The 322-nt window shown below is 44.7% G+C and overlaps 1 non-coding gene across 1 annotated transcript; it reads left to right on the forward strand.

Moving 5' to 3' along the window:
• Positions 1 to 72, forward strand: Trnaa-ggc. The gene has a single exon. It is a non-coding gene; the product is annotated as a tRNA-Ala (tRNA).
• The last annotated feature ends 250 nt before the right edge of the window (positions 73 to 322 follow it).

Here is a 322-nt window from a genome sequence, read left to right on the forward strand (position 1 = left end):
GGGGGTGTAGCTCAGTGGTAGAGCGCGTGCTTGGCATGCACGAGGCCCCGGGTTCAATCCCCGGCACCTCCAGAAATAAGGCCAGGCCTAGAACTGTGCAAACAATGGGGTACCATCATACTCAAAATTGGTTACAAAAGATTCCTAGAGGACATTTGGTAACAGCAAAAGGCAATTCTTTTGCTTATGGTTCTTGGAACAATTGCAGAGTTTCTCTTGGTCTTCTTCATTTAGATAAAACCTCATTCAAGTTCCCTGCCAAGGTCTACCCTGTGAGTTATCCAAAAGGAAGAGGAGATTTTCCTTATTCGGAATTTATAAA

Source organism: Mastomys coucha, unplaced genomic scaffold (assembly GCF_008632895.1).
Source record: "Mastomys coucha isolate ucsf_1 unplaced genomic scaffold, UCSF_Mcou_1 pScaffold6, whole genome shotgun sequence".
NCBI classification, from domain to species: domain Eukaryota; kingdom Metazoa; phylum Chordata; class Mammalia; order Rodentia; family Muridae; genus Mastomys; species Mastomys coucha.